This window comes from Ambystoma mexicanum, chromosome 12 (assembly GCF_040938575.1).
Source record: "Ambystoma mexicanum isolate Mex_15411 chromosome 12, UKY_AmexF1_1, whole genome shotgun sequence".
NCBI lineage: Eukaryota > Metazoa > Chordata > Amphibia > Caudata > Ambystomatidae > Ambystoma > Ambystoma mexicanum.
This window is the reverse complement of record NC_090936.1, coordinates 313,520,273-313,539,158: the sequence shown is the minus strand read 5'-3', so window position 1 is coordinate 313,539,158 and position 18,886 is coordinate 313,520,273.

Here is an 18,886-nt window from a genome sequence, read left to right as displayed (position 1 = left end):
GATCGCCCCAGAATTTATTACCCAGACACCCCCGCAAAGTCCAAAATGGGGAGAAAAAAATGCATTTTCCGCACATTTCGCTCGGCGCACCCATCGAAACACGCCCCCACCAACACATGGCCTACCGTCCCGCGTTCCCACAGGTGTCCCAATGAAAACGGTACCTCACATGTGTGGGTGCACCTACCTGGCTGCCAAGGGGAAAGCCTAAAACACAAGTAATCCCAAGTCTGTTTTCAGAGCGGAATCTCAGACCTTCTGCCGACCGGCGCAACATACAGATATGGGCCTCAGGTGTCCAAGCCACCAAGGAAAACAGGGAACCCCATGCATTTCCGAAAAGAGGAGACCAGTGGGAATCCGCAGAGGTATGATTTGTGCACATCGCCCCAGAATTTATTACCCAGACACCCCCGCAAAGTCCGAAATGTGGGGAAAAATGTATTTTCTGCATATTTCGCTCGGTGCACCCATCGAAACACGCCCCCAACAAAACATGGCCTACCGTCCCGCATTCCCACAGGTGTCCCGATGAAAACGGTACCTCACATGTGTGGGTGCACCTACCTGGCTGCCAAGGGGAAAGCCTAAAACACAAGTAACCCCAAGTCTGTTTTCAGAGCGGAATCTCAGACATTCTGCCGACCGGCAAAACATACAGATATGGGCCTCGGGTGTCCAAGCCACCAAGGAAAACAGGGAACCCCATGCATTTCCGAAACGAGGAGACCAGTGGGAATCCGCAGAGGTATGATTTGTGCACATCACCCCAGAATTTATTACCCAGACACCCCCGTAAAGTCCGAAATGTGGGGAAAAAATGCATTTTCCGCACATTTCGATCGGCGCACCGAACGAAACACGCCCCCAACAACACATAGCCTACCGTCCCGCATTCCCACAGGTGTCCCAATGAAAACGGAACATCACATGTGTGGGTGCACCTACCTGGCTGCCAAGTGGAAAGCCTAAAACACAAGTAACCCCAAGTTTGTTTTCAGAGCGGAATCTCAGACATTCTGCCGAGCGGCACAACATACAGATATGGGCCTCGGGTGTCCAAGCCACCAGGGAAAACAGGGAACCCCATGCATTTCTGAAAAGAGGACACCCGTGGGAATCTGCAGAGGTATGATTTGCACACATCGCCCCAGAATTTATTACCCAGACACCCACGCAAAGTCCGAAATGTAGGGAAAAAAACACATTTTCCGCAAATTTCGCTTGGCGCACCCATCAAAACACGCCCCCAACAACACATGGCCTACTGTCCCGCGTTTGCACAGGCGTCCCAATGAAAACGGTACCTCACATGTGTGGGTGCACCTACCTGGCTGCCAAGGGGAAAGCCTAAAACACAAGTAACCCCAAGTCTGTTTTCAGAGCGGAATCTCAGATATTCTGCCGACCGGCACAACATACAGATATGGGCCTCGGGTGTCCAAGCCACTAAGGAAAACAGGGAACCCCATGCATTTCCAAAAAGAAGACACCTGTGGGAATCTGCAGAGGTATGATTTGCGCACATCGCCCCTGAATTTATTACCCAGACACCCCTGCAAAGTCTGAAATGTGGGGAAAAAACGCATTTTCCGCACATTTCGCTCGGTGCACCCATCGAATCACGCCCCCAACAACACATGGCCTACCGTCCCGCATTCCCACAGGTGTCCCAATGAAAACGGAACATCACATGTGTGGGTGCACCTACCTGACTGCCAAGTGGAAAGCCTAAAACACAAGTAGCCCCAAGTATGTTTTCAGAGCGGATACTCAGACATTCTGCCGAGCGGCACAACATACAGATATGGGCCTCGGGTGTCCAAGCCACCAAAGAAAACAGGGGACCCCATGCATTACCGAATAGAGGACACCCGTGGGAATCTGCAGAGGTATGATTTACGCACATTGCCCCAGAATTTATTACTCAGACACCCCCTCAAAGTCCGAAATGTGGGGAATAAAATGTATTTTCCGCATATTTCGCTCGGTGCACCCATCGAAACACACCCCCAACAACACATGGCCTACCGTCCCGCGTTCCCACACGTGTCCCGATGAAAACGGTACCTCACATGTGTGGGTGCACCTACCTGGCCGCCAAGAGGAAAGCCTGAAACACAAGTAACCCCAAGTATGTTTTCAGAGCGGAATCTCAGACATTCTGCCGACCCGCATAAAATACAGATATGGGCCTCGGGTGTCCAAGCCACCAAGTAAAACCGGGAACCCCATGCATTTCTGAAAAGAGGACACCTGTGGGAATACGCAGAGGTATGATTTGCACACATCGCCCCAGAATTTATTACTCAGACACCCCCGCAAAGTCCTGAAATGTGGGGGAATAATGCATTTTCCGCACATTTCGCTCGGTGCACCCATCGAAACACGCCCCCAACAACACACGGCCTACTGTCCCGCGTTCCCACAGGTGTCCCGATGAAAACGGTACCTCACATGTGTGGGTGCACCTACCTGGCCACCAAGGGGAAAGCCTAAAACACAAGTAACCCCAAGTATGTGTTCAGAGCGGAATCTCAGACATTCTGCCGAGCGGCACAACATACAGATATGGGCCTCGGGTTTCCAAGCCACCATGGAAAACACGGAAACCCATGCATTTCCGAAAAGAGGACACCCTTGGAAATCCGCAGAGGTCTGATTTGCGCACATCACCCCAGAATTTATTACCCAGACACCCCTGCAAAGTCCAAAATGTGGGGGAAAAAATGCATTTTCCGCACATTTCGCTTGGCGCACTCATCGAAACACGCCCCCAACAACACATGGCCTACCGTACCGCGTTCCCACAGGTGTCCCGATGAAAATGGTACCTCACATGTGCGGGTGCATCTACCTGGCTGTCAAGGGGAAAGCCTAAAACACAAGTAACCCCAAGTTTGTTTTCAGAGCGGAATCTCAGACATTCTGCCGAGCGGCACAACATACAGATATGGGCCTCGGGTGTCCAAGCCACCAAGGAAAACAGGGAACCCCATGCATTTCTGAAAGGAGGACACCCGTGGGAATCTGCAGAGTTATGATTTGCACACATCGCCCCAGAATGTATTACCCAGACACCCACGCAAAGTCCGAAATGTGGGGAAAAAACGCATTTTCCGCACATTTCGATTGGCACACCCATCTAAACACGCCCCCAACAACACATGGCCTACTGTCCCGCGTTCCCACTGGTGTCCTGATGAAAACGGTACCTCACATGTGTGGGTGCACCTACCTGGCTGCCAAGGGGAAAGCCTAAAACACAAGTAATTCCAAGTCTGTTTTCAGAGCGGAATCTCAGACCTTCTGCCGACCGGCGCAACATACAGATATGGGCCTCAGGTGTCCAAGCCACCAAGGAAAACAGGGAACCCCATGCATTTCCGAAAAGAGGACACCCTTGGGAATCTGCAGAGGTATGATTTGCATAGATCGCCCCAGAATTTATTACCCAGACACCCCCGCAAAGTCCGAAATGGGGAGAAAAAAATGCATTTTCCGCACATTTCGCTCGGCGCACCCATCGAAACACGCCCCCAACAACACATGGCCTACCGTCCCGCGTTCCCACAGGTGTCCCAATGAAAACGGTACCTCACATGTGTGGGTGCACCTACCTGGCTGCCAAGGGGAAAGCCTAAAACACAAGTAACCCCAAGTCTGTTTTCAGAGCGGAATCTCAGACATTATGCCGACCGGCACAACATACAGATATGTGCCTCGGGTGTCCAAGCCACCAAGGAAAACAGGGAACCCCATGCATTTCCAAAAAGAAGACACCTGTGGGAATCCGCACAGGTATGATTTGCGCACATTGCCCCAGAATTTATTACCAAGACACCCCTGCAAAGTCCGAAATGTGGGGAAAAAAACGCATTTTCCGCACATTTCGATCGGCGCACCCATCGAAACACGCCCCAACAACACATGGCCTACAGTGACGTGTTCCCACAGGTGTCCTGATGAAAATGCTACCTCACATGTGTGGATGCACCTACCTGGCTGCCAAGGGGAAGGCCTAAAACACAAGTAACCCCAAGTCTGTTTTCAGAGCGGAATCTCAGACATTCTGCCGACCGGCACAACATACAGATATGGGCCTCGGGTGTCCAAGCCACGAAGGAAAACAGGGAACCCCATGCATTTCTGAAAAGAGGACACCCGTGGGAATCTGCAGAGGTATGATTTGCACACATCGCCCCAGAATTTATTACCCAGACACCCACGCAAAGTCAGAAATGTGGGGAAAAAAACACATTTTCCGTAAATTTCGCTTGGCGCACCCATCAAAACACGCCCCCAACAACACATGGCCTACTGTCCCGCGTTTGCACAAGCGTCCAAATGAAAACGGTACCTCACATGTGTGGGTGCACCTACCTGGCTGCCAAGGGGAAAGCCTAAAACACAAGTAACCCCAAGTCTGTTTTCAGAGCGGAATCTCAGACCTTCTGCCGACCGGCACAACATACAGATATGGGCCTCAGGTGTCCAAGCCACCAAGGAAAACAGGGAACCCCATGCATTTCCGAAGAGAGGACACCCTTGGGAATCCGCAGAGGTATGAATTGCATAGATCGCCCCAGAATTTATTACCCAGACACCCCCGCAAAGTCCGAAATGGGGAGAAAAAAATGCATTTTCCGCACATTTCGCTCGGCGCACCCATCGAAATACGCCCCCAACAACACATGGCCTACCGTCCCGCGTTCCCACAGGTGTCCCGATGAAAACGGTACCTCACATGTGTGGATGCACCTACCTGGCTGCCAAGGGGAAAGCCTAAAACACAAGTAACCCCAAGTCTGTTTTTAGAGCGGAATCTCAGACATTATGCCTACCGGCACAACAAACAGATATGTGCCTCGGGTGTCCAAGCCACCAAGGAAAACAGGGAACCCCATGCATTTCCGAGAAGAAGACACCTGTGGGAATCCGCAGAGGTATGATTTGCGCACATTGCCCCAGAATGTATTACCCAGACACCCCTGCAAAGTCTGAAATGTGGGGAAAAAAACGCATTTTCCGCACATTTCGATCGGCGCACCCATCGAATCAAGCGCCCCAACAACACATGGCCTACAGTGACGTTTTCCCACAGGTGTCCTGGTGAAAATGCTACCTCACATGTGTGGATTCACCTACCTGGCTGCCAAGGGGAAAGCCTAAAACACAAGTAACCCCAAGTTTGTTTTCAGAGCGGAATCTCAGACATTCTGCCGAGCGGCACAACATACAGATATGGGCCTCGGTGTCCAAGCCACCAAGGAAAACAGGGAACCCCATGCATTTTCGAAAAGAGGAGACCAGTGGGAATCCGCAGAGGTATGATTTGTGCACATCACCCCATCGAAACACACCCCCAACAACACATGGCCTACCGTCCCACGTTCCCACAGGTGTCCCGATGAAAATGGTAGCTCACATGTGCGGGTGCATCTACCTGGCTGCCAAGGGGAAAGCCTAAAACACAAGTAACCCCAAGTCTGTTTTCAGTGCGGAATCTCAGACATTCTACCGACCGGCATAACATACAGATATGGGCCTCGGGTGTCCAAGCCACCAAGGAAAACAGGGAACCCCATGCATTTCTGAAAAGAGGACACCAGTGGGAATCTGCAGAGGTATGATTTTCACACATCGCCCCAGAATGTATTACCCAGACACCCATGCAAAGTCCGAAATGTGGGGAAAAAATGCATTTTCCGCACATTTCGATCGGTGCACCCATCGAAACACGCCCCCAACAACACATGGCCTACTGTCCCACGTTCCCACTGGTGTCCTGATGAAAACGGTACCTCACATGTGTGGGTAAACCTACCTGGCTGCCAAGGGGAAAGCCTAAAACACAAGTAATCCCAAGTCTGTTTTCAGAGCGGAATCTCAGACCTTCTGCCGACCGGCGCAACATACAGATATGGGCCTCAGGTGTCCAAGCCACCAAGGAAAACAGGGAACCCCATGCATTTCCGAAAAGAGGACACCCTTGGGAATCCGCAGAGGTATGAATTGCATAGATCGCCCCAGAATTTATTACCCAGACACCCCCGAAAAGTCCGAAATGGGGAGAAAAAAATGCATTTTCCGCACATTTCGCTCGGCGCACCCATCGAAACACGCCCCCAACAACACATGGCCTACCGTCCCACGTTCCCACAGGTGTCCCAATGAAAACGGTGCCTCACATGTGTGGGTGCACCTACCTGGCTGCCAAGGGGAAAGCCTAAAACACAAGTAACCCCAAGTCTCTTTTTAGAGCAGAATCTCAGACATTATGCCGACCGGCACAACATACAGATATGTGCCTCGGGTGTCCAAGCCACCAAGGAAAACAGGGAACCCCATGCATTTCTGAAAAGAAGACACCTGTGGGAATCCGCAGAGGTATGATTTGCGCACATCGCCCCTGAATTTATTACCCAGACACCCCTGCAAAGTCTGAAATGTGGGGAAAAAACGCATTTTCCGCACATTTCGCTCGGCGCACCCATCGAAACACGCCCCCAACAACACATGGCTGAACGTTCCGCGTTCCCACAGGTGTCCCGATGAAAACAATACCTCACATATGTGGGTGCATCTACCTGGCTGCCAAGGGGAAAGCCTAAAACACAAGTAACCCCAAGTCTGTTTTCAGTGCGGAATCTCAGACATTCTACCGACTGGCACAACATACAGATATGGGCCTCGGGTGTCCAAGCCACCAAGGAAAACAGGGAACCCCATGCATTTCCGAAAAGAGGACACCCGTGGGAATCCGCAGAGGTATGATTTGCACACATCGCCCCAGAATTTATTACCCAGACACCCCCACAAAGTCCGAAATGTGGGGAGAAATGTATTTTCCGCATATTTCGCTTGGTGCACCCATCGAAACACGCTCCCAACAAAACATGGCCTACCGTCCCGCGTTCCCACAGGTGTCCCGATGAAAATGGTACCTCACATGTGTGGGTGCACCTACCTGGCCGCCAAGGGGAAAGCCTAAAACACAAGTAACCCCAAGTTTGTTTTCAGAGCGGAATCTCAGACATTCTGCCGAGCGGCACAACATACAGATATGGTACTCGGGTGTCCAAGACACCAAGGAAAACAGGGAATCCCATGCATTTCTGAAAAGAGGACACCCGTGGGAATCTGCAGAGGTATGATTTGCACACATCGCCCCAGAATTTATTACCCAGACACCCACGCAAAGTCCGAAATGTGGGGAAAAAAACACATTTTCCGCAAATTTTGCTCGGCGCACCCATCAAAACACGCCCCCACCAACACATGGCCTACTGTCCCGCGTTTCCACAGGTGTCCCAATGAAAAAGGTACCTCACATGTGTGGGTGCACCTACCTGGCTGCCAAGGGGAAAGCCTAAAACACAAGTAACCCCAAGTCTGTTTTCAGAGCGGAATCTCAGACATTCTGCCGACCGGCACAACATACAGATGTGGGCCTCGGGTGTCCAAGCCACCAAGGAAAACAGGGAACCCCATGCTTTTCCGAAAAGAGGACACCCGTGGGAATCCGCAGAGGTATGATTTGCGCACATCGCCCCAGAATTTATTACCCAGACACCCCCACAAAGTCTGAAATGTGGGGAAAAAAATGTATTTTCCGCACATTTCGCTTTGCGCATCCATCGAAACACGCCCCCAACAACACATGGCCTACCGTCCCGCATTCCCACAGGTGTCCCGATGAAAACGGTACATCACATGTGTGGGTGCACCTACCTGGCTGCCAAGGGGAAAGCCTAAAACACAAGTAACCCCAAGTCTGTTTTCAGAGCGGAATCTCAGACATTCTGCCGACCGGCACAACATACAGATGTGGGCCTTGGGTGTCCAAGCCACCAAGGAAAACAGATAACCCCATGCATTTCCGAAAAGAAGACACCCATGGGAATCCACAGAGGTATGATTTGCGCACATCGCCCCAGAATTTATTACCGAGACACCCCCGCAAAGTCCGAAATGTGGTGAAAAAACGCATTTTCCGCACATTTGGATCGGCGCACCCATCGAAACACGCCCCCAACAACACATGGCCTACTGTCCTGCGTTCCCACTGGTGTCCTGATGAAAACGGTACCTCACATGTGTGGGTGCACATACCTGGCTGCCAAGGAGAAAGCCTAAAACACAAGTAATCCCAAGTCTGTTTTCAGAGTGGAATCTCAGACCTTCTGCCGACCGGCACAACATACAGATATGGGCCTCGGGTGTCCAAGCCACCAGAGAAAACAGGGAACCCCATGCATTTCCGAAAAGAGGACACCCTTGGGAATCCGCATAGGTATGATTTGCATACATCGCCCCAGAATTTATTACCCAGACACCCCCGCAAAGTCCGAAATGGGGAGAAATAAACGCATTTTCCGCACATTTCGCTCGGCGCACCCATCGAAACACGCCCCCAACAACACATGGCCTACCGTCCCGCGTTCCCACAGGTGTCCCAATGAAAATGGTACCTCACATGTGTGGGTGCACCTACCTGGCTGCCAAGGGGAAAGCCTAAAACACAAGTAACCCCAAGTCTGTTTTCAGAGCGGAATCTCAGACATTCTGCCGACCGGCACAACATACAGATGTGGGCCTTGGGTGTCCAAGCCACCAAGGAAAACAGATAACCCCATGCATTTCCGAAAAGAAGACACCCATGGGAATCCACAGAGGTATGATTTGCGCACATCGCCCCAGAATTTATTACCGAGACACCCCCGCAAAGTCCGAAATGTGGTGAAAAAACGCATTTTCCGCACATTTGGATCGGCGCACCCATCGAAACACGCCCCCAACAACACATGGCCTACTGTCCTGCGTTCCCACTGGTGTCCTGATGAAAACGGTACCTCACATGTGTGGGTGCACATACCTGGCTGCCAAGGGGAAAGCCTAAAACACAAGTAATCCCAAGTCTGTTTTCAGAGTGGAATCTCAGACCTTCTGCCGACCGGCACAACATACAGATATGGGCCTCGGGTGTCCAAGCCACCAAGGAAAACAGGGAACCCCATGCATTTCCGAAAAGAAGACACCCATGGGAATCCACAGAGGTATGATTTGCGCACATCGCCCCAGAATTTATTACCGAGACACCCCCGCAAAGTCCGAAATGTGGTGAAAAAACGCATTTTCCGCACATTTCGCTCGGCGCACCCATCGAAACACGCCCCCAACAAGACATGGCCTACCGTCCAGCGTTCCCACAGGTGTCCCAATGAAAATGGTACCTCATATGTGTGGGTGCACCTACCTGGCTGCCAAGGGGAAAGCCTAAAACACAAGTAACCCCAAGTCTGTTTTCAGAGCGGAATCTCAGACATTATGCCGACCGGCACAACATACAGATGTGGGCCTTGGGTGTCCAAGCCACCAAGGAAAACAGGGAACCCCATGCATTTCCGAAAAGAAGACACCCGTGGGAATCCGCAGAGGTATGATTTGCGCACATTGCCCCAGAATTTATTACCCGGACACCCCTGCAAAGTCCGAAATGTGGGGAAAAAAACGCATTTTACGCACATTTCGATCGGCGCACCCATCAAAACACGCCCCCAACAACACATGGCCTACTGTCCCGCGTTCCCACTGGTGTCCTGATGAAAACTGTACCTCACATGTGTGGGTGCACCTACCTGGCTGCCAAGGAGAAAGCCTAAAACACAAGTAATCCCAAGTCTGTTTTCAGAGCGGAATCTCAGACCTTCTGCCGACCGGCACAACATACAGATATGGGCCTCGGGTGTCCAAGCCACCAAGGAAAACAGGGAACCCCATGCATTTCCGAAAAGAGGACACCCGTGGGAATCCGCAGAGGTATGATTTGCGCACATCGCCCCAGAATTTATTACCCAGACACCCCCACAAATCTGAAATGTGGGGAAAAAAATGTATTTTCCGCACATTTCGCTTGGCGCATCCATCGAAACACGCCCCCAACAACACATGGCCTACCGTCCCGCATTCCCACAGGTGTCCCGATGAAAACGGTACATCACATGTGTGGGCGCACCTACCTGGCTGCCAAGGGGAAAGCCTAAAACACAAGTAACCCCAAGTCTGTTTTCAGAGCGGCATCTCAGACATTCTGCCGACCGGCACAACATACAGATGTGGGCCTCGGGTGTCCAAGCCACCAAGGAAAACAGATAACCCCATGCATTTCCGAAAAGAAGACACTCATGGGAATCCACAGAGGTATGATTTGCGCACATCGCCCCAGAATTTATTACCGAGACACCCCCGCAAAGTCCGAAATGTGGTGAAAAAATGCATTTTCCGCACATTTGGATCGGCGCACCCATCGAAACACGCCCCCAACCACACATGGCCTACTGTCCTGCGTTCCCACTGGTGTCCTGATGAAAACGGTACCTCACATGTGTGGGTGCACATACCTGGCTGCCAAGGGGAAAGCCCAAAACACAAGTAATCCCAAGTCTGTTTTCAGAGTGGAATCTCAGACCTTCTGCCGACCGGCACAACATACAGATATGGGCCTCGGGTGTCCAAGCCACCAGAGAAAACAGGGAACCCCATGCATTTCCGAAAAGAGGACACCCTTGGGAATCCGCATAGGTATGATTTGCATACATCGCCCCAGAATTTATTACCCAGACACCCCCGCAAAGTCCGAAATGGGGAGAAATAAACGCATTTTCCGCACATTTCGCTCGGCGCACCCATCGAAACATGCCCCCAACAACACATGTCCTACCGTCCCGCGTTCCCACAGGTGTCCCAATGAAAATGGTACCTCACATGTGTGGGTGCACCTACCTGGCTGCCAAGGGGAAAGCCTAAAACACAAGTAACCCCAAGTCTGTTTTCAGAGCGGAATCTCAGACATTATGCCGACCGGCACAACATACAGATATGGGCCTCGGGTGTCCAAGCCACCAAGGAAAACAGGGAACTCCATGCATTTCCGAAAAGAGGACACCCGTGGGAATCCGCAGAGGTATGATTTGCGCACATCGCCCCAGAATTTATTACCCAGACACCCCCGCAAAGTCCGAAATGTGGGGAAAAAAATGCATTTTCCGCACATTTCGCTTGGCGCATCCATCGAAACACGCCTCCAACAACACATGGCCTACTGTCCCGCATTCCCACAGGTGTCCCGATGAAAACGGTACATCACATGTGTGGGTGCACCTACCTGGCTGCCAAGGGGAAAGCCTAAAACACAAGTAACCCCAAGTCTGTTTTCAGAGCGGAATCTCAGACATTCTGCCGACTGGAACAACATACAGATATGGGCCTCGGGTGTCCAAGCCACCAAGGAAAACAGGGAACCCCATGCATTTGTGAAAAGAGGACACCTGTGGGAATACGCAGAGGTATGATTTGCACACATTGCCCCAGAATTTATTACCCAGACACCCCGCAAAGTCCGAAATGTGGGGAAAAAAACGCATTTTCCGCACATTTCGATCGGCGCACCCATCAAAACACGCCCCCAACAACACATGGCCTACTGTCCCGCGTACCCACAGGTAACCCCATGTATTTCTGAAAAGAAGACACCCGTGGGAATCCGCAGAGGTATTATTTGCGCACATTGCCCCAGAATTTATTACCCAGACACCACTGCAAAGTCCGAAATGTGGGGAAAAAAACGCATTTTCCGCACATTTCGATCGGCGCACCCATCAAAACACGCCCCCAACAGCACATGGCCTACTGTCCCGCGTACCCACTGGTGTCCTGATGAAAACTGTACCTCACATGTGTGGGTGCACCTACCTGGCTGCCAAGGGGAAAGCTTAAAACACAAGTAATCCCAAGTCTGTTTTCAGAGCGGAATCTCAGACATTCTGCCGACTGGCCCAGCATACAGATATGGCCCTCTGGAGTCCAAGCCACCAAGGAAAACAGGGAACCCCATGCATTTCCGAAAAGAGGACACCTGTGGGAATCCGCAGAGGTATGATTTGCGCACATCGCCCCAGAATTTATTACCCAGACAACCCTGCAAAGGCCAAAATGTGGGGAAAAAAATGCATTTTCCGCACATTTCGCTCGGCGCGCCCATCGAAACACGCCCCCAACAACACATGGCCTACTGTCCCGTGTTCCCACAGGTGTTCCAATGAAAATGGTACCTCACATGTGTGGGTGCACCTACCTGGCTGCCAAGGGGAAAGCCTAAAACACAAGTAACCCCAAGTCTGTTTTCAGAGCGAATCTCAGACATTCTGCCGACCGGCACAACATACAGATATGGGCCTCGGGTGTCCAAGCCACCAAGGAAAACAGGGACCCCCATGCAGTTCTGAAAAGAGGATACCCGTGGTAATCTGCAGAGGTATGATTTGCGCACATCGCCCCAGAATTTATTACCCAGACACCCCTGCAAAGTCCAAAATGTTGGGAAAAAATGCATTTTCTGCACATTTCGCTCGGCGCATAAACTGCTCCCATTTTACAACGATTGCAAGACCAACTGTAGGCAACAAAAAGAACCGTGACATTTGGGGTGTGAAATGCAGGTTAACTTTTCGACAGAATGATGGCTTGTGAAGCAACATTGGCAATCATGGCGTTGTATTGGCTGCATCTATTCTGATGGATGAACTTTGGTGCTCCTTATTTGGGACAGATCTGAAAATTGGCGTTGATTGAGATTCTTATGTTACATTTGTACATCGAAACACGACCCCAACAACACATGGCCTACCGTCCAGCGTTACCACAGGTATCCTGATGAAAACGGTACCTCACATGTGTGGATGCACCTACCTGGCTGCCAAGGGGAAGGCCTAAAACACAAGTAACCCCAAGTCTGTTTTCAGAGCGGAATCTCAGAAATTCTGCCGACCGGCACAACATACAGATATGGGCCTCGGGTGTCAAAGCCACCAAGGAAAACAGGGAACACCATACATTTCCCAAAGGAGGACACCCGTGGGAATCCACAGAGGTATGATTTGCAAACATCGCCCCAGAATGTATTACCCAGACACCCCTGCAAAGTTCAAAATGTGGGGAAAAAAATGCATTTTCCGCACATTTCGCTCAGGACACTCATCGAAACACGCCCCCAACAACACATGGCCTACCGTCCAGCATTCCCACAGGTGTCCCGATGAAAATGGTACATCACATGTGTGGGTGCACCTACCTGGCTGCCAAGGGGAAAGCCTAAAACACAAGTAACCCCAAGTCTGTTTTCAGAGCGGAATCTCAGACATTCTGCCGACCGCAACAACATACAGATATGGGCCTCGGGTGTCCAAGCCACCAAGGAAAACAGGGAACCGCATGCATTTGTGAAAAGAGGACACCTGTGGGAATACGCAGAGGTATGATTTGCACACATTGCCCCAGAATTTATTACCCAGACACCCCGCAAAGTCCGAAATGTGGGGAAAAAAACGCATTTTCCGCACATTTCGATCGGCGCACCCATCAAAACACGCCCCCAACAACACATGGCCTACTGTCCAGCGTACCCACAGGTAACCCCATGTATTTCCGAAAAGAAGACACCCGTGGGAATCCGCAGAGGTATTATTTGCGCACATTGCCCCAGAATTTATTACCCAGACACCACTGCAAAGTCCGAAATGTGGGGAAAAAAACGCATTTTCCGCACATTTCGATCGGCGCACCCATCAAAACACGCCCCCAACAACACATGGCCTACTGTCCCGCGTACCCACTGGTGTCCTGATGAAAACTGTACCTCACATGTGTGGGTGCACCTACCTGGCTGCCAAGGGGAAAGCTTAAAACACAAGTAATCCCAAGTCTGTTTTCAGAGCAGAATCTCAGACATTCTGCCGACTGGCCCAGCATACAGATATGGCCCTCGGGAGTCCAAGCCACCAAGGAAAACAGGGAACCCCATGCATTTCCGAAAAGAGGACACCTGTGGGAATCCGCAGAGGTATGATTTGCGCACATCGCCCCAGAATGCAATACCCAGACAACCCTGCAAAGGCCAAAATGTGGGGAAAAAAATGCATTTTCCGCACATTTCGCTCGGCGCGCCCATCGAAACACGCCCCCAACAACACATGGCCTACTGTCCCGTGTTCCCACAGGTGTTCCAATGAAAATGGTACCTCACATGTGTGGGTGCACCTACCTGGCTGCCAAGGGGAAAGCCTAAAACACAAGTAACCCCATGTTAGGCGGAAACCTGTGCAGTTCCCTCTGGGACCACTGCAAAAGATTTAGGACTACAGGTGTTGCGATGAACCCACTTGGTAGCAGTCTGTACCACACAGATTCAATTGGTAGCTGTGGCTGAGCAGTCAGACTTCTCTCAAGAAAAGTTGGTCAGTAAAGGGAGTATACAAGATAGGGTAATTCTTCGCAGCAAAACGAGTAAACACGCAACCAGGCTTTAGTATAAAGATAGTGAGTTATTTATTAATAACAGAACGTCTACGAAAAATACTAAAGTGAACCACGGCAAACAAATCAAAATACAATTACTCTGCAGAATGGAATAAAGCTCAACCCCCCGAAACACAATATCGACAACTCTAGGTTCTACGGCACCACTTATTTTCAGACAGAGGTGTATACCTCAACCCAGATGACACTTGAATATTTAGTGAGGAAGGGAGAGAAGAGAAAGGCAGGTAATGAAGTCAACACGGTTCGTACTGAAGCGGGTAAAAATGCAAGGCAAGAAGGCATTAATCACACAAGATCATACAGTTCGGCGGCCAGGCCCACTCGGTGAGAGGCAAGGCACGATGTCCTGGAAAGTCTCTACGGATGTTGCACTCAAGTCTTGTTTAGCAAATTGGTTAGCGACAGGTGGAACCAGTTCAGAACAAAGAGTGAATAAAGCTTGGAGGCAACCCAACGGAACGGAGAGGAATCAGATACCTCACACGAACCGATCGAAAAGGGAAGCCAGGCGGTTACGGTACCTTGTTGTGGAAGACAGCTCCGACGGGGGCAGTTGTTCCTGGTGGTGGATGCACGACGGGTCTTGGCCAAGAGAAGAGATGCTCTCGTCGTCGAAGAGAAGATGTCCGGTGCACCACCAGGGAAGAAACCAGCCGCGGAGTGCTTCGTCACAAGGCACCACCTTTCGATCACGGTGCAGGAGTAGTGGCTATCCGGTTGCCGGGTGCTCTGCACGGGCAATTCGACCACTGCGTCCTGGGCGACCAAAAAGCACAAAGAAGAAGAAGACTGGTTGTCCCCACCAGTCAGGGAATGAGACTCTCCGGCAGGGAGATCTCTTCTGTCGTCGGGAGATTGTGAGACGATTCCGCAGGGCTTCACCGGAGGTGTTGTCGTGCAGGTCGGCTCAGCGTTACCCTCGTCGGATTCTTTAGGTCCAGTGGCGACTTTCTGAAGATCCAGTCCCAAAGCCCTGCTTTTATGCAGACGTCCCCCATTCATTCAGCCTAGCTTGTCAATCAACACATGCTAAGTGGTGAGCGGGAAGGCTCACCACCTGGGCCAATCACTTCAGAGTGCGACCTGAGTTGGCAAGGCAACTCGGTCCAGGGTGTCTAAACCCCCTCCCACACCCCTGAGGTAACCCAGACAGAATGGCACCACTTTGGAGGGTCTCTGTCCAGAGGCCCGCCAAAAGTGGAACAAAGGGCTCAACCTTTGGTTTAGGAGTCACAGAGAAAACACAGACGCCATTTTACAACCCGAGTTCTGGCAGAAAATACCACTCGATAAACCTATTTAAGATAAGTAGATCGGTGGTACGTTGGAGATTAACAAAAAACAGTATTAATCTTCAACAATGGGACGGATCCCATAGGGTTATGCCCGGGGTCGAACATAACAAGTAGTTTCCACTGCCACCAGCCAAAACTCGACGAGGAGGGACGGGACAGTGCCCCCTCGAGTAACAGATCCAGGAGTAATCGAATTACCCCTACTAGCACGTCCACTATAAGATGGTTGGTACTAGTTCTGTTAGCAAATTTAGGTCTAGTAAAGCCAATGGTGACTTTACATGCCCGGGGAGACGGTAGTCAGTCCCCGGGTATGGAGTCTATGGTGGGGGGACCAGCTAGGGTGCCCCCGTGTCACGACACGTAGGGTGCGGAGTGACACACATAGAAAAACTTATGAGACCCTATGGAGTAAAATACCCCATAGCCCATCGAACACATTGCCAATTCAAAGGAATTCCACACATACATGTCCAAGAGTGAGAGGAAAAGGGTCGCACTCTTGGCAGGATGGAAAAAACAAACTCCAGAAATCCAGCAAAGCTGCTGGGGGACTCACTAGGTTAGGAAATTCAGCCTAAACAGAGAATTCTCCCTAATACCCCAAGTCTGTTTTCAGAGCGAATCTCAGACATTCTGCCGACCGGCACAACATACAGATATGGGCCTCGGGTGTCCAAGCCACCAAGGAAAACAGGGACCCCCATGCAGTTCTGAAAAGAGGATACCCGTGGTAATCTGCAGAGGTATGATTTGCGCACATCGCCCCAGAATTTATTACCCAGACACCCCTGCAAAGTCCAAAATGTGGGGAAAAAATGCATTTTCTGCACATTTCGCTCGGCGCATAAACTGCTCCCATTTTACAACGATTGCAAGACCAACTGTAGGAAACAAAAAGAACCGTGACATTTGGGGTGTGAAATGCAGGTTAACTTTGTCGACAGAATGATGGCTTGTGAAGCAACATTGGCAATCATGGCGTTGTATTGGCTGCATCTATTCTGATGGATGAACTTTGGTGCTCCTTATTTGGGACAGATCTGAAAATTGGCGTTGATTGAGATTCTTATGTTACATTTGTACATCGAAACACGACCCCAACAACACATGGCCTACCGTCCAGCGTTACCACAGGTATCCTGATGAAAACGGTACCTCACATGTGTGGATGCACCTACCTGGCTGCCAAGGGGAAGGCCTAAAACACAAGTAACCCCAAGTCTGTTTTCAGAGCGGAATCTCAGACATTCTGCCGACCGGCACAACATACAGATATGGGCCTCGGGTGTCAAAGCCACCAAGGAAAACAGGGAACACCATACATTTCCCAAAAGAGGACACCCGTGGGAATCCACAGAGGTATGATTTGCAAACATCGCCCCAGAATTTATTACCCAGACACCCCCACAAATTCTGAATTGTGGGGAAAAAAACGCACTCTCCGCACATTTCGCTCGGCGCAACCATCGAAACACGCCCCCAACAACACATGGCCTACCGTCCCGCATTCCCAAAGGTGAACCGATGAAAACAAAACATCACATGTGTGGGTGCACCTACCTGGCTGCCAAGTGGAAAGCCTAAAACACAAGTAACCCCAAGTCTGTTTTCAGAGCGGAATCTCAGACATTCTGCCGACCGGCACAACATACAGATATGGGCCTCGGGTGTCCAAGCCACCAAGGAAAACAGGGAACCCCATGCATTACCGAATAGAGGACACCGGTGGGAATCCGCAGAGGTATGATTTGCGCACATCGCCCCAGAATTTATTAGCCAGACACCCCCGCAAAGTCCGAAATGTGGGGAAAAAACGCATTTTCCACACATTTCGATCGGCGCACCCATTGAAACACGCCCCCACCAACACATGGCCTACTGTCCCGCATTCCCACAGGTGTCCTGATGAAAACTGTACCTCACATGTGTGGGTGCACCTACCTGGCTGCCAAGGGGAACGCCTAAAACACAAGTAATCCCAAGGCTGTTTTCAGAGCGGAATCTCAGACCTTCTGCCGACCGGCACAACATACAGATATGGGCCTCGGGTGTCCAAGCCACCAAGGAAAACAGGGAACCCCATGCATTTCCGAAAAGAGGACACCGTGGGAATCCGCAGAGGTATGATTTGCGCACATCGCCCCAGAATTTATTACCCAGACACCCCCACAAAGTCCGAAATGAGGGGGAAAAAATGCATTTTCCGCACATTTCGCTCGGCGCATCCATCGAAACACGCCCCAAACAACACATGGCCTACCGTCCCGCATTCCCACAGGTGTCCCGATGAAAACGGTACATCACATGTGTGGGTGCACCTACCTGGCTGCCAAGGTGAAAGCCTAAAGCACAAGTAACCCCAAGTCTGTTTTCAGAGCAGAATCTCAGACATTCTGCCGACCGGCACCACATACAGATATGGGCCTCGGGTGTCCAAGCCACCAAGGAAAACAGGGAACCCCATGCATTTCCGAAAAGAGGACACCCGTGGGAATCCACAAAGTTATGATTTGCGCACATTGCCCCAGAATTTATTACCCAGACACCCCGCAAATTCCAAAATGTGGGGAAAAAAATGTATTTTCCGCTCATTTCGCTCGGCGCACCCATCAAAACACGCCCCCAACAGAACATGGCCTACTGTCCAGCGTTCCACAGGTGTCCCGATGATAAAGGTACCTCAGATGTGTGGGTGCACCTACCTGGCTGCCAAGGGGAAAGCCTAAAGCACAAGTAACCCCAAGTCTGTTTTCAGAGCAGAATCTCAGACATTCTGCCGACCGGCACAACATACAGATATGGGCCTCGGGTGTCCAAGCCACCAAGGAAAACAGGGAACCCCATGCATTTCCGATAAGAGGACACCCGTGGGAATCCACAAAGATATGATTTGCGCACATTGCCCCAGAATTTATTACCCAGACACCCCGCAAATTCCAAAATGTGGGGAAAAAAATGTATTTTCGGCTCATTTCGCTCGGCGCACCCATCGAAACACACCCCCAACAACACATGGCCTACCGTCCCGCGTTCTCACAGGTGTCCCGATGAAAATGGTACCTCACATGTGTGGGTGCACCTACCTGGCTGCCCAGGGGAAAGCCTAAAACACAAGTAACCCCAAGTCCGTTTTCAGAGCGGAATCTCAGACATTCTGCCGACCGGCACAACATACAGATATGGGCCTCGGGTGTCGAAGCCACCAAGGA